The sequence below is a fragment of the Harmonia axyridis genome, chromosome 7 (genome assembly GCF_914767665.1).
Source record: "Harmonia axyridis chromosome 7, icHarAxyr1.1, whole genome shotgun sequence".
Lineage (NCBI taxonomy): Eukaryota > Metazoa > Arthropoda > Insecta > Coleoptera > Coccinellidae > Harmonia > Harmonia axyridis.
This window is the reverse complement of record NC_059507.1, coordinates 10,881,216-10,907,720: the sequence shown is the minus strand read 5'-3', so window position 1 is coordinate 10,907,720 and position 26,505 is coordinate 10,881,216. Positions and strand designations below refer to the sequence as shown.

Here is a 26,505-nt window from a genome sequence, read left to right as displayed (position 1 = left end):
TCATGTCTTTATCTATTTCTATATCTTTGTCATCGTTTATCTCTATCTTAGAATCAATAAATTATGTTATGTTGTGTTAGCTATGTCTTGTCTTTCCTTATGTTCTTGATCTTTATCTTTGTCCTTGACTCTGTTTTGTATTTGTCTTTTTCTTTGTCTTTGTCTTTTGTTTTATGTGACAGTTCTATCCAGTTATTACCTGTTATTTCTTTGATCATTTTTACGTTCATATAAATCTCATATTTCTGATAATGCTGGTTGCTCGTTTCTGTCGTAATGTGTTCTGTAGATATTTGTATTCAGTTCAGTAGTTTGTCATCTCATTACTACAGGTGTGTAACGTCTAATAATGTGTTGTTCTCACGTTGATTAGGATCATTTTGGTTGTAAGTTGTCGAATTTTCAATATTTTCTCTCTATTTATCATATTATTGTATGTTATATGGGATTTAAATCCGCTTGACAGTGAGGCCATGGTGAAAAATATTAAGCCAACTTTTTGAAGAAGGTCCATGGTTAGACGAATTCTCTCGCTTAGAAGAGGCATGCATCTGACTTTAAAGATAAGAAATTGAAGTTATGGTAATCCTTTTGTAATAGATCGGTTAGTCCAGTAGATAGTCGGGAGTTCAAGCTCTGACATGAAAATAAATTTTTGGTAACGAACATTGTTCTTCTACACAGTTTTTTGACTGTGTAGAGATGGATTACAGAAAGAGGCCCAACTCGTACAAGATATAATTCTGATAGTTCTCACAGAGGCCAAGTATAGTTGAGATAGAAAACATTTAACACCTGTGAATGAAATTTTGCAGGAGAAGCTGTGGAAGAACAACATTTTTAGAGATCTTAAAAAAATCTGATTCTAGTTTAAACACGTCCATCTAAAGGGAAGGTTTGAAATAAGTGAAAGGGTTCCACATACATTGTCAGAATCTACTTCAGGTAGTACAAGGAACAAACTTCAAGAAGAAGCCTGATATTCCTGGAACGGTTGAACCATTGTGATATCAAATGAGCTGAATGAGAATAAACTGGATCATCTTCGTTATGTATTTCAAAATGAATCCATAATTCTCAATTTTCCTTGATCGTTTTCCTATAATGGCGTAATAGCTGGCTCTTTTACCTCTGATAACAAAGTAGTTCGTTAGTGAGTGAATTCTCCAGGGTGAGATTGAATCCTTTATTTTGGAGCATGGTTTGGGAATTCTGGAGAAAATTTGAATACTGAAGGTTATAACGATATCTTTTGTTGAATTCATGCAGAAAAGGGAGAGAAATATTCTGAACTATCAGCGTAGAATTTCAAACAAAATTAAAACGGAAATGTTTATCAATAAAGAATTTCTTGAATATTCATGATGAGGCATATTGAAATACTAGCTTCTACCTGAAGGTCCGCTCGCGTAGATACTGATCTCAATATTTGCTCCACCATGTAAGTAAATGTTTTGTAAACAAATCTCATCGAATTATTTCATTGGAAATATGACTATGTTTTGTATGAAGCCTTGAATTTTAGGTTGCTTTTTCCTTCCTCTCATCTCAAGAGAACCATAGAATATCAATAATACAGTCACGGAACCTACCCTTTCGACCTTCGTTCTGTACATCAATCACGTCCATGTTTCCCTCAATATTTTCTGCCTCAAATAGCGTTGGAATGTGAATTTTGTGGTGATTGTGAAACCAATTTTCTCCAGAGGAATTAAAAGAGGGAAGGAAAACGGAGTTCTGTTATTGAATAGGTGTGTTCCATTGAACTGGTCCACGGAATTTTCCAATGCATTTTTCATTGTGTATTTCCAGAGTTGGTATTCATGTCTCAGAAGAAAACCGTTTAGTTCTCTTTTCTGAGATTGCAATCGATTTTAAATGACGAAATCATCTTGGCTCTCTGTTGTGCCTTGTTCACATTATTAACTCTAGGGTTAGAGAAGATGAAGTGGAATGGTGAGGTCAAGTTACACATGGGGATAGATTCCAGTGTCGTCCCCTTAATGATTTTGCTATCCAATGTAGTAAATTCTTACTTCGAATAAAAGAACATTGATCAAAAGGGAACTTTAGGAATCAATTTTTTATTCATCAAATACAGGTTATCTGGACACAAACAATAGTTTCTACAAACTAAAAGAGTATTGTATTTTGTCGAAATACGAAAATCGAAGCCAACAGTGTGTCGAAACAATTGTCGTATTAATTATAACGGGTGTTTTTTTTTCGAGGTATATAACTTTAAGTTGGCATTACTCTTCAAGATGGCGACCGATTTAACAGCTGTCAAGTGATTAATTCTCAGTTGGTTCTGTGCGGAATACGTATCGCGCACTTCGTCCATTTTATCGTCGACAAAAGCGTCCATCAGAGCAGTTGAATGGCTACGTCAACAAACAAAACTGCCGCATTTGGAGTGAAGCTAATCCTCAAGTGTATGTCGAAACACCGTTACATAAAGAAAAACTGACTGTTTGGTGCGCTTTATGGGCTGGTGGAATCTTCAAAAACGATGATGGCCAGAACGTTACAGTAAATGGTGATCGGTATAGAGCCATGATTACTAAATTTTTCATTCCTGAATTGAACAACCATCATGTCCAGGAGCTGTGGTTCCAACAAGATGGCGCAACATATCACACAGCTCGTGCCACAATCGATTTATTGAAAGACACGTTTGGTGACCGCCTAATTTCACGTTTTGGACCTGTGAATTGGCCTCCAATATCTTGTGATTTAACACCGCTAGACTACTTTCTGTGGGGCTATGTAAAGTGATTGGTCTATGCGGATAAGCCACAAACCCTTGACCATTTGGAAGACAACATTCGCCATGTTATTGCCGATATACGGTCACAAATGTTGGAAATAGTCATCGAAAATTGGACGTCCAGATTGGACTACATCCAAGCCAGCCGTGGCGATCATATGCCAGAAATCATATTTAAAATGTAATGCCACAAGATTATCTTGCGGATAAATAAAATTCATGTCAATCGAATAATCCATCGTTGTTTTATTGCAATTTAAAGTTCTATAGCTCTAAAAAAAAACACCCTTTACATATAACAATTTGTGAAAACAAAGGTAAAATTTTTTTTTTTTTTTTTTTAATTGAACATAATTCAAGTGAGGATCGAATCTATCAAATATCCTGATAAACTGATTGCGTATTTTCAACTATGTAACAAACAACTTCTTCCGAATATTCACTCCTCCTAACGAAATAAATTTTATATCTTGGACAAACCTAATTGTAAGGATAGGCTGTAATGCCATCCTTATGAAAATAACGCCTGCCCTGAATGTCGATACATATGTATGTAGGATCCAGTTTATTGTTCCCTGTAAATAATTGAGATGGTCAACCGGATGCTTGGAGACCTATTAGTCTCTTCAAGTGTCGAGGGCATGACAGTTTCAATTGATTTACAGGGAACGAATTGTTATCGTACATAATGTAAAAAGGATGTGTTATTCTTCGAGGTGTCGAAGATATGTCAAGAGTTGTAAATCTTGAAGATATTTATTGGGGAGTTGATAAGGTTCGAAGACAACACGGTCGTGCCAGATGGTTACATCTGTTCATCAGGTTCTAGTCCTTCTAGAATATTCGATTGCCAGGAATCCGCGAAGATCTTTGTGGGCGGTACGGCAAAAATCTTATTGGACTAGGGGGATGGTACCTTCCCCTAAGGGTGTGGTCAAACCGAGACAGGGTAGTTCCAATCGGGAGAGAGCACAGTCCAGATTAAACCGAAGACGGGTACAGAAGGTACAGTTTAACTTAAGTCTAAGACGGGAGACAGAACAAGTTCGGTCGGTCAACTTAAGACCTTCGACGTAAAGACGGTTCGCGGATTAGATTAAGAAGAGTCGCGAACAAATCAAAGACGAGACGACCGAAAACTTGAAGTACGACGAAGACGTGATAAACGAAGACGTTTCGAGTAATTAAACTAGAGTTAAAGACGAAATTCAGTACCGTAGTGAGAAACTTGTTAATTAAGACGTAATTAGGATCTTCTCAATACTGAGTTTGTACTGTATAATTGTGGCTTTGTAAATAGATGTAAATAATTCAAAAGAGTTTAATTATTACAAATCCAACAAAGTCACGGAGAAAAAGACGAAAGGCCAGGTAATCGAATCATACCTCTAGACGATCGATTAACCAAGCCTACATGTATAGTGTTCCAACAGCTTGAAACTTCTAACGAAGTAATCAATATTCTCATCCCAAACTTATGTACGTACGTTGTCCATGAGCACAATGAAACCTTTTTGTTTGAGGGAACAAATTTCGTTTATAAAAGGAAATTGAACTTCAAAAACATTTTAAACTTATATTAAAATAATATTCTTCCATCTCCCAATTCTACTTTTCCTTTGATATTTGAATATTTGAAATGATGTAATACTTATAAAATACTAGGTAATCTTTGGTAACAATAATTATCTCTCATATTTTCCACGCAGCTCGAGTATTGTTGAAATAATTGGATGTTCTTGGTTATTAATATATAACTGAATTCAAAGAAAACGCAAAAACGAAAACACTATGTTTTCTATTGAAATCATACCGCTTCAAAGATGAAGTTGGTTTATTATCTCTTGCCCTGAATTACTACTTGTTTTCATATTCTAAATAGAATTATTCGTTCAGCCTTTGTGTATACTATATAACCTAAGGATATCCTACGAACTTTACCAAATCTGGAAAGTTTTCGTACATACCCTGTTCAGAAGGCAGGTAACAATACCGAAATTATTAATTATGGACCGATTGCCCTGAACTCACAACATTTTTTTCTTCAAAGATGTGGCTTGACCTATTTCCCTTCCCTCCTTTATTTCTTGTGAGAAATTATGGATTAAGAGACAGAGTGCATTTTAAAAACGGAAAAACTCAAGACTCAAGAAATTTCACTTTAAAATATGTATTCTACATTCTAATTTTGTTGAGGAGCTTTCATCAATGTTTCATTGTCATTGTTCTGATCATGTGCCTTGCAACATTCAAATAGGTACAATTGAAAGAAAATGTATTGACTACTGAAAGAGGAATGAAATCAAAGAACTCCACATCGTAAAAATGTTTTTCCCTATGATTATAGAATAAATGTAGAGAACATCCTATACAGATCAAATTGAGGATGAACGAATTCAGAATTCACGCTTCGTGCATGATTTTTTGTTGATACTATGTATAGTTGCAACAAGTTCCTACAGGATCCCTCTCTTCAGGAGAGCGCTTCGAACATAGAAGGGAAGATGAAAAGCTTGCCAAAAGATAAAAGACTTGAGTATCCGAGAAGGTTAATAGTCCTGAACGAAAAGATATAAACTCTACATACGAATGGAAAAATGGAACTTCCATGTCATAATACGTATCTAACTTTCGATACAAGGGGCATTACCGAGGGAGATCCCAAATGCTTCATCCGTTGACCTAAATACTCAAAATACCGTGATGTAAAACTGAAAAAAAAAACACTTATCCCAGGATTTAGGGAATAATATGGCCTATCTGAATTAACAAATTCATAATAACCTGTTTAATGAGGAACACATTTCTCATACAAATTGAAATTGGATAAAAATTGTATTGGAGTTCCGGCTATTGGAATATTTGTAGGAACACAAACAGACAGATTCAAAATCTAAGTTTTCCAAAATTGTCAGGAATAAACGCCAACGGAATTATCTAGAAGAAAGCTTTCTTTTCTCTATAGCTATGGCTTTAGTTTTTTAGATTTCACTAGAAACCAGCTGTTCAAGGAGATCCAAAGTCGATGTTTAGTTAATGTTGAAATGCCTAGAGCACGTGTACGCGGAATTTATTGCCAGTTGAGTGAATTTGAAAGAGGTCGTATTATTGGTCTACGGGAGGCGCAGTTGTCATTTCGAGAAATCGCTAACCGTACGAACAGAAATCCAACTACTATCAAGAGAGGTTGTCAAGCGTGGTTTGATAATGCCCAAAATCGAAGAATATTAGTCACCGAACGTCGAAGAGGCACAAATGGAGTTCAAGATCGACGTCTAAGACTTATAGCCATTATAGACCGATTTTCGACAATTCGATCTTTGGCTGATGAGTGATTAGGAGAAAAAGGCCATCTTATAAATATACGAACAGTTTACCGCCGGATGAGGCTTTTGGACTGCAGCATTATCGACCCCATTTTGTGTTCTCTCTGACGGTTGAGCATTGCCGGCAACGATTACAGTAGTGCAAAGAACGTCAAAATTGGAATGTAGAATGGCATCTTTTCTGATGAATCTTGATTCTCCTTGAGAGGAAATTTTGAAACCAAAATATTTTCCATTGGGAGCTATATAAAGTTTCTAAATTTGAAAATATAAGGCGATGCTGACTGTTTTTCTATAGAACAGAAATAATTAACACAAGAATCCCAATTTTCAATTTAATCCTATAGTATGTTCATGTAGAAACACTATTAAATCATAGAGTTAAGGACACCAGTATTTTCTTCAAGATGGTTGCAGAACTATTTGGAAAGAATTATGAATATGTGCAATAATATCAACTAGTCATTGAGTAAATAAATTTGGAAGGAATGGTGATAAGCTAGTCTGGATCTGGACAGAATACGCTTTCCTTTGCTGCACAATTCCCATACCTAAACTAAATATAGCACGCTACGAGAGATAACAATCACGTCGTTAATTAAACTTATCAGAAATATATATGCATAACGTCCAGCTCTATACAGCTCAACCGCATTTCAGATAATGCGTTTAACCAATTCCACTACATTCATTCAACATTGCTCGACCTCAAAGAGGAAACCGTTGGCATGTATCGTACAAAGGAATCCTTATATAAGACTTCATCGAGAGGTAATCTAAAAATATAAATTGAACCCTAGAAGATCAATAATAGTCTCTCTAGTCATTATAAATGAAGCAATTGATTTTTTTTTCTAATCTATTCGAAATTGCCTTTTTCGTCGAAAGCATTTTCATGTTGAATATCATAGTTTATTATCATTACTGTAGGTATTATTTATTGTCTGTATAGTCTGGAAAACCTGCAATGTATTCTAAATATTCATATATGTGATATGGCTAATTATATTTCATCAGTAGTTATTTTTCGATAAACACCTAGCAAAATAAATATAATGAATGCATATTTGAAATATTCCAATACTCAGTTATATAATTTAGCAATTATTTCAATGGAATGCAAGCATGCAATAGAATATCAATTAAATTGTTATTTTTGAATTGAAAAACCAATGTTCTGGGAAAATAATGTATAGGAACAACTACAAAACCTTTTTCGGCATTTGCGGCAACTGATAAGCTGCATAAGAATAGAAAAAAATCATTCTTTTTATTGTATAAATAACTATTTTGAATGTTGTCTCATCTGTGAAAAGGAAGGAAGTCGATTTTCAAAGGATTAAAAGAAAAAACTAATCTAATATCAATCGATCCCCATCGATGAAAGATAATATTGTTTAAATCTCTATTTGTTGCAAAATGGCGAAGGCGCCTAACTTCATGTAGCAGTGAAAATAATTTTTTAAATCCAAAGCTTTCACAACGTGGTGAACGTAATCCTCTTATTACCTATACATATATAACAAAGGCAGTATTAGTGGATTTATTGTTATGAATTTTTCATTTGTTGAACTTTTCTGTGCCATCAAAAAATTGGAATAGCATCTTGAACTCTTCCACTTTTCAAAAGCCCAATTTCATTGGTCTATCAAGCAAGCTGAGGGTAAGGTGCCATGAGGAATAATATTTCTAACGGTATGAGAAATACATAGTTCTAAAATTCAGTGCGCTATGAAATATAGGCTACTTTTCATAGCAATTGTAGGAAAATATAGGTTCACATCAGTTTGAAACACATTATGTAGAATGTTGCTGATCAAAGAACGTGTTGGGATTTGTTCCACGGCATTCTAACCCAGATGAAAATTATAATTCCGCTCTTAATTCTGTAATTTTAAAATTTTAGTATGAGACCTCAACTGATAATTAACATTATGTAATTTTGTTGAAAAAGTTAAAGTAATTTTGGAAAAATAAACTTTTTTTGGAATACAACTTTCTAGACTTTCTGAGAATTAGCTGATGGGGTAAAAGGAAATTTCTCAAATGAATGGATATATCAAGAACAACTGAAGCCATGCCTACCTCGTTCACCGGATCTCCATCCGTTGGATTTTTATTCATGGAGCATCTAGTCTATAATATTGAAATCACATCTCATCACAATGCCTAGATATGACTCAAGATGCAGCAAATTGAATAGTAAACGACTCAAATTTGATCCTCCTAGTATTGAAATATTATTTCGTTGATGTGAGAGCTGCTTCTAAGCGAAAAGCAAATCAGACCTTTCTTCGTAGAAAAAATACAGCTATAATATATGTCAAAATTTGTCATAGAGCTTTCATTTCGAAAAAAAGGAGGAAAGTGAAATCAGGAGCATTTGAGCACTCGTCATTAATACACCTATTACGTTCTTGGAGACCACATTTACCTTTACACAATTCTGTGGTCTGCAAGGGAGCAATTGGCGCATGAATGAACGAACGCTCATGCATCCATAGAATTTCTGTAGTTTGAAGGACCACAAGCCGCATCAAAAGAAGATTGGATTTCTGTGAATTTGCTTGAATTTTTCATGTTGTAGAACTCGTGATGCTTAACAAATGTCTCCATTGCATCACCGATCTGAATTAATTAAACCGCTCAAATTATATAGGGTGCTAAAAAAAACTATTTTGAAATTTCAAATGACCTTTGTGAAGAAACTTTTTCGAAAATATATATCAAGTTGAGTATTCATCAACTGTTTATACAGCAGGATTAAAGTCTACTATACTGAAAAATGATTGCTGCACACACAGGAAATATACAGGGTGAGTCGAAAGATAAAAAAAAAACTTCAGTAATTACCAAAAAATTTGACTGTTGTAATTATTATTATTATATATTTTCAGATATTTTTGTAGGATATCAATATTAATTGCGATTGATGATAATAACATCTGAATTAAGTCACTTCGTGGTCTGTTTTTGAATTTTAAACTCGTGTTTTTGAACTTGTGTTATAAATTCCTATTCTCTCTAGTAATGAACTGTATGAACCAATGTTGCATAATCGGTTTGGTTTATATATTCGAAAAATTTTTCTCATAATAAACGGTTGAATTGAGAGACATTTGATCTGCACCACGAGTTTTTCAACATAAAAAATTCGAGTAAATTCAACAATTTCCCTTTGATGCGGTGTGTGGTTCTTTCATCGGTTTGTATTTTGATGATGTAATTGTTGATACGTCCACGCAAGTATCTGGCTGAAAATGCCGGCCTCTCTTTCAATTCCTACTGTAATATCATTCCAGCTCCTCCAATTTCAGTTATAGCCCTCGCTTCACTCTATTCAATTCCAGTCCTCATCACATCATTAAATTGACCTGAAAAATTCAACAATTCTAATTATACGGGCACCTGGAAGCATCGGAAATTATTTTCCTCCGCTGAATTTCAACCCATGATCCATCTCTCGTCATTAACGCAATTTAAATGAGCGGAAAAACCAGTAATTGTTTTCGAAATGAAGAATTAGAGAAACAGTAATACGATAAAAAATCTCAGTTTTCCATGCGCAATTATTTTAGAATTTTGGAATTTGATGAAAAATGAAAAATGAGAATGGTTTATGATGATATGCCACAGAAATATTGTTTTTTGTCGATATTTTGCGTGAATTTTAAATCCGACTATGTTATCAACAAAAAATTATTGCAGAATATCGAGAAAAAAAATATTTCAAAAGAACAAGATACCACCAAGATTAAATTTCAGATGAAGACATTATAATTACAATTCCAAGCTAGATGCAAAATCTCATATACATTACATAACCAGAATAAACTATATTTCAAGCAGAGTACAAAAAAAATTACCCTGTATGACCGTAATTACGAATTTGATTAGGTTGAAATTGAGTTTGTAGATGTCAAATATACATCATGTATGCCTAAATGCAATTCTTTCTTATCCAATCAAGCATTCATGCACCAATAGGAGCATGAATGAATAAAAGCCCATTTTTTGATATTTCCATTTTCCAATTTTCCATTTGGTCACTCGTTCCCAGAACAGATCGTTATTACTTCACAATGTCTGTAATTTCCCAAATTCTGAACATAAAACGTGTGATAACTCTCGAACAGAAAGATCTACAAACTTGAAATTTTCAGGGCAGCTATGAGGCCAAGTGAAAAGTCCCCGGTCTGATGCACAGATGGCGGTGCTAGTATTAAATCCATATGATTTTTAGTTAGTTCCAACCTTCAAACGATACCTGTCAAAATTTGACAGCAGTCCGACTGTTAGTTTGTGAAATATTGCGTTGTGAGTGTAGCTACTTTTGTTATTTGAAAAAAGTAGAAAAAAAAGAATTTCGTGTGCTGATGAAATATTGCTTTTTGAAGGGACAAAATACAGTTGAAGCAAAATCTTGGCTTGATGAAGAGTTTCCAGGGTCTGCACCAGGAAAATCAACCATCATTGATTGGTATGCTAAGTTTAAACATGGTGAAATGAGCACCGAAGGCGGCGAACGCAGTGGGCGACCAAAAGAGGCTGTCACCGACGAAAAAACAAAATAATTTTGAATGACCATGAAGTGAAGTTGATCGAGATAGCAGACATTGTGAAGATATCATCTGAACGTGTACATCATATCATTCACGAATATTTTTACATGAGAAAGCTGTGTACAAAATGGGTGCCGTGCGAACTCACAATAGATCAAAAGCAACAACGTGTTAATGATTCTGAGCAGTGTTTGAAGTTGTTTAAGTGTATTAAACCTGAATTTTTGCGTCGATATGTGACAATGGATGAAACATGGCTTCATCATTTCACTCCGGAGTCCAATCGACAGTCAGCTGAGTGAACTGCACACGATGAACCGAATCCAAAGCGAGAAAAAACACAACAGTTAGCTGGCAAGTTTATGGCTTCAGTATTCTGGGGTATAATATTCATTGATTATACTTCGAAAGTGCCAGACCGTCAACAGCGATTATTAAATAGCATTATTGGATCGTTCTAAGGATGAAATCGTTAAAAAACGGCCCCATTTGAAGAAAATAGTGCTGTTTCATCAAGGCAATGTGCCGTGTCACAAATATACCTGAATTCAGTTGTATCATCTCCAAAGAGATTGGAGTCTGTATGATCAAGCGTTCAAAAGATCCCGATTCCAATGAAGTTCTTTCCTATTTTTTTTATATTTTCAGTTGACCCAAAAATGGCGCAAACCGAAATCTACCACTGATAGACGAAACCGAAATTCTTCCACGTCTGAGGCCAATAGGTTACCTTTTCGTTTAGAGAACTCCTTTTAAAATCAATTAACAGTCCTACGTTCAAGTAGATACATCTCAACCTCGAAGTATTCTCGAGAACGTTAATTGAACCGTCGGTAGCAATATATATCCCTCTTTCTCAGCCTGGAATGCATTTTCTTTCGTTTCGTTTAACTTATGACCCTCTCAGACTAACTCGTAACTCAAGCTTTTGAATTTTTCGTCTCATCCAATGAATGGAAATGATGTCTTCATTCTGGCTTATCACGTGATGAGTATCCTCTTTTTGTATGTTGTGCACAAACATATTCTGTGGCCAGGGGCGGATACAGGGGGGGGGGTGCATGGGGGCTTTAGTTATCTGTATCTCGCGTTGTACAAGTCCGATCGGGTTTCACTATATGGCGTTAGAAAGATGAGATTTCGCACTACAAAAATATTCTGACAGTTTTGTAATGAGTTGGCTCAGTTTAGTTTGAGCGCACCACAAAGATGAACACTAGCGAAAAGAAAATACGCTATATTTTATAGTTTATCTTAGATAAAGCCAAAAATACCAGCTAGGCGGCTGAAAATGTAAATGGTGTTTTTGGACCTGATACTTTAATAGCCAATCACGTGCAATTTTGGTTTCGTCGATTCCGTTCCGGTAATTTCGATGTCAAAGATGCACCACGCACTGGAAGGCCAAGCCAATTGTCGAAAATATCGATAAAAGCTTGAACATTGTCGAAACCTGTTTCGATTGCTCAAGAGCACAAGAGTGCACAATTAACAGTTTGGAACACTATTTGCATTAGGGTGATTTCAAGAAGATGCTAGTGTATGGATACCACACGAGATAACGCAAAAAACCGCATGGGCCGAATTTTCACTGAGAATCATTGCAGAATCGCAACAAAATTGCCCCATTTTTGAAACGCTGGTGATGAAAAGTGAATCATTTATGACAACGTCAAGCAAAAACGGTCGTGGTCGAAACGCGGTGAGCCTTCGGAAACGGCCAGGAAGGTTTTGATGTATGTTTAGTGAAATTGGCAGGGAATTATCTACGAAGAGCTGCTCCTCTAAGGCACAACTGTTAACTTGGAACCGTAGGTATCGAACGAAACAGCGACCTAAATTGGATCATTCTAACTATGGTAATTGTAGCCTTGTTCTTCATGCAAATATAATGGTTTTCTTTTAATTACACTTTATACATTCTTGCGCCTGTTTTTTCTTATGAAAAAAATTTACAAATATTTATGAAATAGGTGAAATTTTTTTTTAACTTGTTTTTGTCCCACAAATATTTGGAAACTGAATATGATATGATTTACTAAAATCCATCTTTCTATGAAAAAAACACTTGACTCAGTAGGTACCAACAAAAAATTCCGCTATTTTGCTAACCTATATAAGCCGTGAATTTCTATGCCCCCCCCGCAAACATCGGCTGGATCCGCCCCTATCTGTGGCGTTATAATGTTTATTGTTGAAGTAACGACATTGCTGTCCAAGAAATCTTTATTTATATTGAACACCGTGTTTTCAGTGATGCTGTTGGATAATCTCATGCAACTAGGAATATTGAGCTACCCCTATGACTCGATCTACAGGGTGTTTCTAAGCCAAAGGAACAAACGAAAGTGACAGATTCATCGGATCATTTTAAGAAAAAGGAGATTTCCAATTTGAATTTGGCATAGATATACAAATTTAAAGTTTTCTTCATGTGATATACAAATTTTAAATACAACTCTACAGAGGGATATTGTTTCTCTATTAGTGCCCGCTTCTCTTCTCCAGAACTTTTTCAATGGGGACCACAGGTAGTTTGGAAAAATATAAAAAGGAAGCACTACTTTTTTCGGTTTCTTGTAGTTCCAAAGTCGATGTTTAGTTGTTGTTGAAATGCTTAGAGCACGTGTGCGCCGAATTTATCGCCAGCTCAGTGAATTTGAAAGAGGTTGAATTATTGGTTTACGGGAGACGGGGTTGTCATTTCGAGAAATCGCTAACCGTACGAACAGAAATCCAACTACTGTTATGAGATGTTGTCAAGCGTGGTTTGATAATGCCTAAAATCGAAGAAGAGTAGACACAGGACGTCGAAGGGACACGAATGAAGATCAAGATCGACGTCTAAGACTTATGGCCATTAGAGACCGATTTGCGACAACTCGATCTTTGGCTGATGAGTGGTTAGGAGAACTAGGCCATCCTGTAACTATCCGAAAGGTTTACTGCCGGATAAGGTTTTTTGGACTGCAGCATTATCGACCCCATCTTATGTTACCTCTGACGGTTGAGCATCGCCGGCAACAATTACAGTGGTGCAGAGATCAACATTGGAATGTGGAATGGCATCAGGTCGTCTTTTCTGATGAATCTCGATTTTCCTTGGGTGCATTTATGACGGCCGAGAAGAAAGACGTGAACCTCAGTTAGATGTTGAGCATTATGTACACCGGAAAGTAGACGTTAGGGTATGGGGTGCTATTGCACATGCAAGTTGGTCCCCTTTAGTCTTTATTTGAGGTAACATGACAGCGGTGCGTTACCTTCAAGAAATATTGGAGCCATATGTTCTACCTCACCTAAATCGGCTCGAGAATCCAATATTTCAGCAAGATAATGCCCGACCTCATGTTACCAGAGTTAGTTTGAACTTTTTCGAAGCGGCCCATGTGAATCTTTTGCCATGGCATCCCCGATCCTCCGATCTTTATGTTTGGGACATCATGGGTAGAAGGCTTTTAAATTTACCCCAGCCCTCACGGACTTTGGCGGCTCTGCGACATGAAGTACAGGCAGCTTGGGATAGTATCTTTCAGAAGAAATAAACCATCTTATTGCATCAATGCCGAGACGTGTTGGGGAGTGTATAGATAATCGCGGTGGACAAACACATTATTAACAAATTTATTGAAAAAATTGTAAAACCTTCGTTTTTTTCTCGAAATTTCAATTATTTACTCCTTGCTGTTTCTATGTTCCACCAGAAAAAAAAATAAAATTACAGCTCCTTCTGGATGTTGCAGTTTTTTGGTCAGTTAGTATATCTTAGATCTGAATGCAGTGGTTCTTTCCCTAGAACCAAAATTTTCAATAAAATCATACGTTCAATTTCTGTATAAGTCTAGGGTTCCAACGACCGTGGTCCACCCTTTCAATTCATTATTCAACCAGCCACCGACATAATCCCAAGTTATCTCGATATAAAAATCACAAGGTCAAGGAGTAAAATAATCTCATATTTCCTTGTTTTCATATCTTCCAAAAATTGCTGGCAAGAGCATTCACTCATATCGTATATCACAGTAATCTTCTACACTATCCACCCCAAAATGCAGACATAAGCTGCCCCATCTTGGTCATTCACAGAGAAAAACTTCAAAGTAAACGTCGGCAACACGGCAGTGAGAGAAGGTAGCGACGAAATCGCCTGTTGGAGAGAATTGCACACGTTTTTTCATTTGTTTTCATACGAGATTGTGCCTTTCAGAGCTGCAGAGTCCAATCGAAGGATTCTTCCACTTGAGGTATTCGTGCTTTCGAATTCAAAGGTTGGACTTTAATGATAGTTGAATCGTTTATTCGACCAAATCTATAGTTGAACGAGGACCAGGGTTGCTATTAATTCTATGGACGTCCGCTTTGTGGGTCAGATTACTCAGTGGTTCAGGGAATAACAATCAGAACAACCAGCTTGGATCTTAGGTTGAAATGTCAACCAATGACCACTAAAAGAATAATATATTTATTGGGAAAATAATGAAAATGTATCAATAACGCATTGAACTCGGTCATTACAGACTTGATGGTAATTCATTTTGAATGTAGAATGAAATGACAGTTATTCTATTTACACTCTTCAATCCTGGTGGAGCGAAACAATTGGAAATCGTAGAATTAAAAAGCTTAGAATGGACATATAATAACAGTCATTTCATTTCCAATTTAACATTAATTTATATACTCAACTAGTGAAATTACCTATAACTATAACTCTTTCAGGAATTTGGCTTCCTGATAAAACTAGCTTGTGATCAATCAATCATAAATTTTATACTATAGATATATATTTATAGTGGTATTATTCATACAGGATATTACCAAGTAAATGCTTGAATCTGTGTCGTATAAGGGTATCTTTCAGTATATAAAATATCGAAGTAATTTTCATAGAGTAATCATCATAGATAGAGGGAGTATACGCAATTTTTACATGGTCCCAACATGGTTAGATTATGTTGTCGGATTGTGATATATTTTAAAATTCACAATTTTACCATAATAATAATAATAATAATAATAATAAGTTTATTCATCCATTAAGACACCATACAAAAGGTATATAGGATAAGTCAACATGAAAAAAAAAATTACATAGAAGCTTAAATCTAAGACAAAATATCAACACAATATTCCCCAACTGAATAATAACATTTTTTCAACAAAATTTCCTTTACTTCAAGTTTGAATTTACGTAAGTCCAGTGATTTCACAGAAGATGGTAAGTGATTGAATAACTTTATGCTCTGATAAAGTGGAGAGCATTCAAATTTGTGAGTTCGGTGCTTAGGCACTAAAAGAATCTGTGAATTCCTGGTCTTGTATTCATGGTTGCTGGATAGTCTTGTCCAGTTTTTTTCATTTTCTTTTGCATACACAAGACATTTCAAAATATAAATGCAAGGTAAGGGCAATAACCTATTTGCATTAAATACTGGCCGACAACTTGTTCGAGAACTCAAATTAAATATTTTTCTTATTATTCTTTTCTGTGCGATAAAGATTCTTGAGATATCTACACAGCTGCCCCACAAAATAATATTGTATGTTAAATGGCAATAAACCAGGCTATAATAAATGTCTAATAGTGAACCAACAGGAAGTACATTTTTAACTCTTAATATTGCAAAAAAAGTGGTGTTGAGTTTTTTGCAGAGATAATCAACATGGGTAGTCCAACTTAGATTTCGGTCTATATAGACACCCAGGAATTTGGTACATTCACTTGGAACAATGATGTCCTCCATATAACGAATTCTCAAATTACCCCTCTCGAAATTTTTCAGGCCGAAGTAAACACATACCGTCTTATCTACATTTAACATCAACCTATTCGAGTGACACCAATTCACAAATTGTGTTACAAGGGTCTCACAAGCTACTTGTAATTCCCCACAGCTCCGGGCCGAAATGACAACCGAAGTGTCATCCGCAAACAGTGTCAGCAACAGGCACGTTAAATGATGAGGCAAATCATTAATAAATAATAGAAACATTAACGGTCCCAGCACGGAGCCCTGGGGAACGCCAAGATCTACACCATACTCTTCCGAAAAACGATCATTCACTCTAACCGACATGGTTCGCTCCTCGAGAAAACTTCTAAGCCATTCCAAAAATATCCCCCTGAATCCTAAACTATAACATTTGTCTAGAATGAACTGGAAGGAAAGTGTGTCGAAAGCACAGGAGAGATCAAAAAATAAACCCGCTACACAAAAGTTGTTATCCAGACACTCGTAAACAGATTCTACAAACGAAAGTGCAGCTGTCATATCGTAATGAATGTATATTATATTGAATGAAATATATTTATTCGAGTAATTTCCGATTAATATGCAAATTTGAAAATTTGGAATCCGATATTTTTTCTAATTTATAATAAGCAGAATATTCATTATTTTCTGTATCTACCTGCTGATATCCAAGGTTTCGCAACTTTTGCTCTCCTAGTGTCAAAGACGTGAAACGTCGTTTGGCGCACTTAAAAATTGTTTTCTGAATTTCTGTTATATTTAGATATTCATCTCAATATGTTTTGAGTTAATATGAAACGTAGATTCACTATGGGATATAAGAAATACGTTCTTTGTGGAGGAATTCGCGAATTGAGTGAAATATCGCATCAATCAATCAATCAATAAGTTTATTAAGACAATTGTCAATAAACATCACTGATATGTTTTCATTTTCGCGCGCTTCATATCAAATTCGATAGTTCCATGTTCAAAATTTGCTTACTGAAGATGACATATGCTCCCTTTATATGTTTATTACTCCGAAAAATACATGGTTCCAAGAAATGAGGAAACAACTTATTCATTTTTTGTTGGAAGTGCTCAAAAACCTCAAAATTATTCGCATGAGAATTCCACTCAAAAAGGTTGTGGGAATTTAGGGTTCTTTCATTGATAGAATCATTTTTATGACATTGCAAAACTTCAACATTTTATTTACGAGATAATCATCAGCTTTGAATGTAAAAATAATTCAGGAAATCATAATGTTTAAAACAATTTTTTTCTATTGCCTCAATACGAAAGAAACGGATGAAAATATGAAAGGAGATGTTATTTAAAATTCCAGCGATGTTTTTGGAGAACAAGAGAGAACAATTATGGTGAACCATTGTTCTCAACATTGCAACAGTTCAATAGATATTGAAGATGTAAATTAGGGCACAAACCAAATTATCACAGTTATTTATGTCAAAATCTGTTTTCAAGACCAGAATATTACTGATTTTTAACAATATGCCTCCGTATGGCATTAAAGGTACCAACATTCATCGAGTTCAAACAATTTGAGATTATAGCAATAACGAGTTTTCAAACTCATTCAATTCCAGACCAGAAGTCATTATTTTCACGTTAAATCCTATTGCAATTAGCATTTGTACTGACAATATGAAAAGCTGCACGAGAAACGTAAAAATTCACTACAATCAGTTACAAAAGTTCTACGGATAAATAGACTCACTAATGACTCTGTCAAGAACTAATTCAAACTGAATTAACACTGCAATTCAACGAATTACAAGTCCTGTCGAGGTAAAAAGGGTTACAAGCCTTTTGAAGAACTAAATCAATAAAAACGCACGAGTACACGTATGTCTTTTCCACGAAGTTTCATTACAAGACAATGCATACCTAACCTAATCATAAGTTGAGAACTTCCGCTACAAAGTAATTAATGTAGCAGAATTAGGGACTGTATTCACAATTCCTGGAAAATGCTGAATTAACCCATATTCCACATCCTTGCTCATATGAATGATTTCGTGAACTTGAATGGTATGCTGGATGAGGGTTTGCTGGGATGATTCTAATTTCTAGACTGCAGTGGAATAATCACAGAGAAGAACATGTTAATAAATATCAGTGGAAAATAATTTGAAATATAATTCCGAATAATTCAAAGTCAACAAACTTTTTGTTTTCGTATATGAATCATTCAACAGGACAAATATGAAAAATAGTATATTATGTACAAAAAGGAGAACTGTTACTTTTCATGTCGACCTTGGGTTTGAATTGAAGGCTATCATTGAAAAATCACTTCTCCTCCTATTGAAATATGTGATTTTTTTTCGAACGTTCGAAATCAATATAAACCTGGAGGTTCATACTTAAATTGAAGTCATGTTTATTTTACGATCGTTATAATTGAGTAATCAATGGAAAATTTTCCTAGTTATGGTTGTCATGCTAAATTAATTGTGATAGACATGAAGTATAATAGTTGATAATAAATTATCATTGCTAGTTACATTTTCCCTCCGGCGGACGGAAAAGTAATTAATTTTTCACATAACAATACTTTTCCCTTTGGCGGAGGAGAACTTTTCGACAATCCTGTGAGTCAAAATATGATATTTTTATTGTACGTTTGAAAAAAATTTGCGAGCATTTTCCAAGCGAAGAGTGGGTTCTCTTTTTTCATAATTTTATGTAATTTTCCAATTTTCAGATGAAAATGTTTTTGAATGAATTCAAATCAATTGCTTCTTTAGGTGAATTTTTTTTTTATTGAATAACAAGCTTCTACGAAAGGTTAAGAGAAAATGAAACTAGGATTATGTTGCAGGTACCACATAAGCAGATTTGCAAAGGTAAGGAATGAACTTATTTCCCTCTTGTTTAAGAAATGCAGGGCAAATGCTTAAATAATAACCAATATTCTACATCTTTGCTCATATGAATGATTTCGTGAATTTGAATGGTATGCTGGATGTGGCTACGTTTTGCTGATTTATAATTTCTGAACCGTAGTTGAATAATCACAGAGAAGAACATGTTAATAAATATCAGTGGAAAATAATCTAGAATTCTGTTTGGAACGAACTGCTTATGCGAAAAGCTAGATGAATCTGTAAGTTTTAGATTATACCTTGGCACTTCGAAAGAAGTTAATAATTCCGAATAACTCAAACTCGACACGGAAGTTATGAATCTTTTTGTTTTCGTATCTGAATCATTCAACAGGAGAAATATGAAAAAAATATTTCGCGCGCTTTCTCCAGAGAAACGCTGAGTTATCCTTCAACAGAATTGTATGTTATTCACCAATTTTCAGCCGAGAATGTTCTTGAATAAATCCAAATTAATCTCTTTTCCAAGAAAATACTTTTTTGGTAGAATGACAATTCTTGATCTGCGAATGGATTCCACGAACGACTAATTGAAAATGAAACTAGGATTATTGTTGGTGAACATCATGTGCATTCATTTTAATTTTAATAACCATGATGAAGAATATTTCTGCAATGAAAAAATATGAGACTAAAATCATACTTGTATTCACCCTGTATGTAGAGATTCAACAAAAATTAATACTCTTCATTAGTTAATTGAAAGACCTTCAGAGGTAGATGTCATATGACATACTTCCCCTTTAAAAAAGTGTTAGCATCTTCACGGTCATACCAATGACGTAATTTTGTTCGAATACTAAGGAATTCTTTTCGAAATACTAAGGGCTTCCGTATATGGAGCATATCGTCTTAAACATTTGCCAAATTCGTCATGTAGCGACGAATGACCGAACGTCATATATAAAGGGTGTTTTTTTAGAGTTATAGAACTTTAAATTGCAAAAAAACAACGATGACATGATTTTATTTATCCGCAATGGCATGACATGAATTTTATTTATCCGCAAGATAATCTTGTGGCATAACATTTCAAATATGATTTCTGGCATGTCAATGCCACGGCTGGCTCGGATGTAGTCCAATCTGGACGTCCAATTTTCGATGACTTTTTCCAACATTTGTGGCCGTATATCGGCAATAACACGGCGAATATTGTCTTCCAAATGGTCAAGGATTTGCGGCTTATCCGCATAGACCAATGACTTTACATAGCCCCACAGAAAGTAGTCTAGCGGTGTTAAATCACAAGATCTTGGAGGCCAATTCACAGGTCCAAAACGTGAATTTAGGCGGTCACCAAACGTGTCTTTCAATAAATCGATTGTGGCACGAGCTGTGTGACATGTAGCGCCGTCTTGTCGGAACCACAAATTCTGGACATCGTGGAATGAAAAAGTTAGTAATCATGGCTCTATACCGATCACCATTGACTGTAACGTTCTGGCCATCATCGTTTTTGAAGAAGTACGGACCAATGATTCCACCAGCCCATAAAGCGCACCAAACAGTCAGTTTTTCTGGATGTAACGGTGTTTCGACATACACTTGTGGATAAGCTTCACTCCAAATGCGGCAGTTTTGATTGTTGACGTAGCCATTCAACCAGAAGTGCGCTTCTCCGTAAACAAAATAAAATGGACGTAGTGCGCGATACGTATTCCACACAGAACCATTATTTTCGAAATAAAATTGCACTATTTGCAATCGTTGTTCAGGTGTGAGTCTATTCATGATGAGTTGCCAAACCAGACTGAGAATAAACCACTTGACAGCTGTTAAATCGGTCGCCATCTTGAACAGTAATGGCAACTTAAAGTTGTATACCTCGAAAAAAAACACCCGTTATATACCATGTGTGGATTCTTATGCGCCGTCACTACATGACGAATTTAGTCACATATATACACATCTACGATAATATGCTCCGTATAATAATATCTAAATCTGTGGAAAGTGTCATTGTCACACTACATAGAGATGTTGAAAGATGCAAATATTTATCTGAAAAAAAATAGTACTCAATTTGAAGTGCTATAAAGTCATAGAAATGGATTTCACGAAGGACTAATTGAAAATGAAACTAGGATTACGTTGCAGACATCAGAGAACAAGATTTGCGGAGGTAAGGGATGTATTTTCCTCTTGTTTGCGAACAGTAATCACAATTCCGAGAAAATGCTGAATTAATCCATATTTCACATCCTTGCTCATATGAATGATTTCGTGAACTTGAATAGTATGCTAGCTATGAGTACGTACGGCTGATTCTAATTTCTAGACTGCAGTGAAATAATCACAGAGAAGAACATGTTAATAAATATCAGTGGAATATAATTTGAAATTCTGTTTGGAACGAACTGCTTATGCAGAAAGCTAGATGAATCCGAAAGTTTCAGATTATACCTTGGCACTTCGAAAGAAGTTAATAATTCCAAATAACTCAAACTCAACGGAACTTACGAATCTTTTTGTTTTCGTGTCTGAAACATTCAACAGGAGAAGTATGAAAATAAATTTCTGCGTATATTTTCCTAAGGAATCGCCTTGCTATTCTTTTGTACAATTTTAAGCCTAGAATGTTCTTGAATTAATCCAAATTAACCTTTTTTTCAATACATCCTGAGATACCGACAGCACTGTGAATAAGATTACAATTTCAACTGAATTTCCTGAGTATGATATCATCAGGTAAACTAAATAAACTAACCGATAACAATTACATCAGAATAAGTCGAATCTTATATACACTCCAATATACCCCAATGAACGAAAGTCCAAAAGCTCCTGAAGTCGTTGCTTCTTTTGAAACTTTTCATATAAATTTGAATATGTATTGACGTGAAATGGATTATGACTCTTGTTTCAATTATTAATTTAATTATTATTTAATTGAAGTTAAGCCTTCACACGTTCATAATTTGAATGAATGAGTCTATATTATTGTTCTGTCATTGACCAACACAAGAATTATATCATTGAGAACATGGGAGTAATAGAAATGCGAGATATTACCACTAATAACTCGATAAAGATAAATCAACCCTATTCATATTGAATTCATCAACTCAGCCTATCTATAACAACATGATTCGTGGATGGTTCATTACACTAATGACCTAGTGTGGAATTCGATAATGAAATTAAAGCTTTTAACTCTACAATTTTCAGTCATGCGTTAGCTGATTTGTTTATCTTTCATTTATTTTCATTTTTGTTCAGGCAGTCATTTCGGAGCATTAATAAATCAAGTTTTCCTTTGTACTGAAGCACAATAGGAATTTGTTAATGACATATCATCATTGTATTAATTTAATAGCAAACAATTTCTTGAAATTGAAATTACTTTTATTTGAATCCACACGAACATTACAGATGAATTCGAAAATATTATAACCAGAAAAACATATGTTTATCATAATGTTTTATACAGGGTGTTTCATTGGGAAACGGAAATACTTCACAGGTGCATAGGTGGCACCAAGGCGGTTCTGGAGATACTCCATTTATTGGGTCTTACAGTTTTCGTAGCCGAGAAACAGGGTGTTTTATGAAGTTGCCATATCAAAAGAACCACCCGGTATATTTTCTTCAAATTTGGCAAATATGTTCCTAATTAAGAGCCCAAACGTATCATGCAATAACCGCCTCGAAAATCCAGGTCCGGGTTAACAAAAAATTATGAATCGTTTGAATCCTCGAAACAACACCCTATACGTCGGTATTTTGAAAATCTGTTTTAATATTCGGAAACGCCACTAAAAACTAAACTGGGACGTGTACTTCAAATTTTCGCGCAGACAGTTTTACTGCACAAATTTTCAACGTGAAAGTGAAGTTTTTGAGAACTTGGATACCTGAAAGTGATTTGAAGTGACTTTAAAAAATGAATAATCAAAAATATTGAATCCATAATTATTTTAACATTACTTTGTAATTCTTTTTTACATCGGTTTCCTTTTTTATAGCTGTATACTGTTTCATGTATATATGGGGTATCTCCAGAACCGCCTTGGTGCCACCTATGCACCTGTGAAGTATTTCCGTTTTCCAATGAAACACCCTGTATAACTTAACATTATATTTATTAAAAACTAGCTGCACACCCCATATTCAAGCCAAAGCTAGATCAATATCAATTTAAGATCACTAAAACGTACAATTACAAAGAAATGATCAACTGCAACTGAAGCAATTTAAATTAATGTATTCACATTATCACCTCAATATTACAAGAGTTTTTTCTCATAGCACTTTCCCTTCTAAAGATATTTAACTGAATTTGGCAAAGATATTCCAATTTGAAGTTTTCATCATGCGATATACTAATTTTGAATGCAAATCTACAGTCCATTTCTCTCCTCCAGGATTTTTTTTTGGTGGACCACTGGTAGTTTAATGAAAAGTAGAAAAAAAGTCTGGTCCAGAATTCTACACTTTTTGGTTTCTTGTGGTTTTGTCGTATCTGATGCAACCGAGTCCGAGAAGAAAATTTCAAACAATTCTGTAATAATCCGAATTATAATGAAGATTCATTTCATGAGCTGGGTTGAATAAATTAATTATAAAATTTGGTACTTATTTACCCAATATGTAGCAAAGATTAATAAATATTCGATGAACAGGCATAATCATCACAAATTAGGATTACAAGAAACATCCTGTATCTTGAAAATAAAGCAATTGCAGGCTCATGTTCAAAGCACTTTTTCTTAAAATTACCCAAGGAATATCTCATTTTCCATTGTACCTCCAATTCAAAAAAAGCTTGTATAATGAATAAGTATTTACAAAATCTTATAGAAGAGGTGATTATTTACTGAATGGAATTTTCTCTTCGAATGAATTACGCGAAATGAATATTACATTAATTTTTTTTCTCAAAATATGATAATTAATCCATTATTGAAATTTGATTATTGTGTATCCAATGTCTCTGCCCAAATATTCCAAAATAATATTTACTGAATGAAATTTTCTCTTCGAATGAATGACGCGAAATGAATATTAATTTAATTTTTTTTCTCAAAATATGATAATTAATCCATTATTGGAATTTGATTATTGTGTATCCAATGTCTCTGCCCAAATATTCTAAAATAACGAGAAAAAAAAACTGTTAAACATCAACAAGAAGCTTAGGGCGCTGAGGATCAGCTCATTAGATTTCAAAACGAAATGATCCATATTCAACCAAATCTAGATCAACATTGATTTAAGACCACTAAACGTGCAATTATTAACAAATGATTAAACATTAACAGAAGCGATCAAAATTAATATATTCGCATTACCACCTCGATATTACACCAGTACTAGTACATACTAAGTATTCAATCACACAGGAGAATCCTTACAAATAAAATTCCAAAGCAAATAATAGCATAGAAAAAAATTCCCAATAACTGGTGAAAAGTTTTAAGTGATTGTTATCTCAAGATTCGATTTTCTCATAATTTTCCAGTGAATAAGGAAGTACTCACCATATTGGCAAACAGAAATTAGCATTATAAATTCGAGATAAGAAACCGTTAAACATTAACAAGAAGACTCTTCATTTGAAGTCACTGAGGATGAACTTAATGAAATATTATGTGAAACTACGAGCAAATGATTAAACGTTGATTGAAGCAATGGAGATTGATGTATTCACATTTTTACCACAATATTGCACAAGGTATTTAATCACGAAGGAGAATTTGGAGAAATCAAAACTCCAAGGCAAAAATATTCGCAAAAAAAAAATTCCATTGACCGGTGAAAAGTTTAAAAGTAAATATTACCTCATGTTCTCTCATGATTCGATTTTCTTATAACTTTCCAGTGATTATTGAAGTACTCACCTTTTGGGCAAACAGAAAGGATCATGGATCATCATATTCGAGATAAGAAACCGTTGATAATTAACAAGAATTCATCTGAGGGCACAGAGGTTAAACTTAATAAAAAATTACGTGAAATTACGAACAAATGATTGAACGTTAATTGAAGTAATCAGAATAAATTATTACCTCAATATTGCAGGTATTTAATCTCGCAGGAGAATTCGTAGTAATGAAAACCTCACATCAAATATTCGCAAAAAGAAAAATATTAATTGACCGGTGAAAAGTGGAAAAATAAATGTTATCCTATTATTCAACTTTCTCATAACTTTCCAATATATAGGCAAACACTAGTAGGATCACAAATTCTAGATAAAAAACATTAACAAGAAGACTTCATCTGAAGGTACTGACAATGAACTTAGTGAAAAATTATTTTAATTACGAACAAATGTTTGAACGTTGAATTAATTATTACTCCAATATTGCACTATTTAATTACGAAGGAGAATTTGGAGAAATAAAAACACTATATCAAATATTCGTCAAAAAAAATTTTTTTCATTGATCGGTGAAAACTTGAAAAACAAATGTTATCGCATGATTCAACTTTCTCATAACTTTCCAGTGATTAATGAAGAACTCACCATATGGGCAAACAGGAAGTAGGATCACAAATTCGCCTAATACGACCACAAAACCACTCTAGTCCGTCGGACCGTCCGACCAAAGGGGTAATCAGCTGTTATCAACCACTCGAAACTTTGGGCTATAACGCGTAGCGACGGAAATACTGTCGGACGGGATGAGGGAAATCGGAACGAACTCGGGTAGATAACCGGTTGGAACAGCGCAGAGCTGAAAACTGGCGCCACATGGACCGAGTCTATAGAAAATTGTGCCGATCCACATCGATTGCACATGGTTATTGCGACCCTCTCTGATTTCTCGGCCTGGAATGAAGACCCAGACGGACATAAGAACTACCCAAAGTCATTAACGACCCTCAATACAACAGTTTAAGTGAACAGAATTTCAAAAATTCACCACCGTCAATCATCGTTAAAAATATTCGTGATAATTTTTTTTTTTTTCAATTTAAAGTTTCTTGAGAAAGCAAAGGCGTTTCAGAGGTATGATCCTCAAGAGGGAAAACCACTACGTGGCTTTCCACGTATCAGTCCAACATTGGGTATCCATATATTTTCCCTCTGGCTCTCCTGCGATGACCAAACTTTGTGCGGCGTTCGAAGTCGTACATTCAAGTTCGAATTATTGAGACCCTCTCTGATTTCTAGACCTGGAATGAAGATCCAGACGGACATAAGAACTACCCAAAGTCATAAACGACCCTTAATGCAATAGTTTAAGTAAA

The 26,505-nt window shown here is 34.8% G+C and overlaps 1 protein-coding gene across 1 annotated transcript in view; it reads right to left on the bottom strand.

The window, feature by feature from the left end:
* LOC123684931 (neural cell adhesion molecule 2-like) overlaps positions 1–25,988 on the bottom strand; it is a 174,864-nt gene extending 148,876 nt beyond the window's left edge. Inside the window, exon 1 of the mRNA XM_045624457.1 lies at positions 25,778–25,988. The gene's annotated coding sequence lies outside the window, so the exon portion shown is untranslated. The remainder of the gene's footprint in view (positions 1–25,777) is intronic.
* Between the last annotated feature and the right edge of the window lie 517 nt (positions 25,989–26,505).